This window comes from Poecilia latipinna, unplaced genomic scaffold (assembly GCF_001443285.1).
Source record: "Poecilia latipinna isolate Pla-1442-1.1 unplaced genomic scaffold, P_latipinna-1.0 Scaffold1072, whole genome shotgun sequence".
NCBI lineage: Eukaryota > Metazoa > Chordata > Actinopteri > Cyprinodontiformes > Poeciliidae > Poecilia > Poecilia latipinna.
In genome coordinates this window covers 160,264-161,040 of record NW_015113688.1, presented here as the reverse complement: position 1 = coordinate 161,040, position 777 = coordinate 160,264, and positions in this window count along the sequence as shown.

Here is a 777-nt window from a genome sequence, read left to right as displayed (position 1 = left end):
TTTGAGACCAGATGGTTTCATACAGCGCATTAAAAGAAATATTCCAACATGATTTAGTGAGGAAACAAAGCTGATGTTTCTGTGTTAGCTCACTGAGGATTTCCATTGGCTAGATTCCAGAATAACTGAAGACAGAATTTTAGATTTTTTTTCTTTATATCATACTGTGACTGGATGGTGTTTTTATCATGTAAAGCACTTTGAACTGTCTTGTTGTTGAAATGTATTACACAAATAAATTGAAACTTGCCATTCTTGAGTCTTATGTGGTTTGGTGTGTTTGCACCACCAGAATGTCCTACTTCATGACCTCAGTGTCGGGTTTAAAGTGCATAGAATCTCCTTCTCTGGTCCTGCAAGTGAAACAATCCCCAGTAAATCAACCCTGTCCCCACATATTTTAGCTAGACAAACCAGCACAAACATTTTAAAAAATAAAACATTTTTGATGAATTTTGTTACATTTTGTTAATGTGGAGGGGAGGGCCGGCTGATCTCTGGTCACCTATAGAAACTTCCTTTTAAATTATAACTGCACAAATGAAAAATGTTGCTACACGAACCAGCACAAATGTCCCACAGTTGATTTATTTATGTCTTTAAAATTATGGCAGCATAAACAAACATTTTTGCTGCACAAACCTTTGAACCCAGTTTTATGTAATTTGAAGAATTCACTCAGGTGGTTTTTGGGTGTGGCAGCATTGTGTGGTATTGGGATTTTCAATTTATGTAAAAGAAATAAAACCTTATCGATTGCAAATGGAAATCATACTT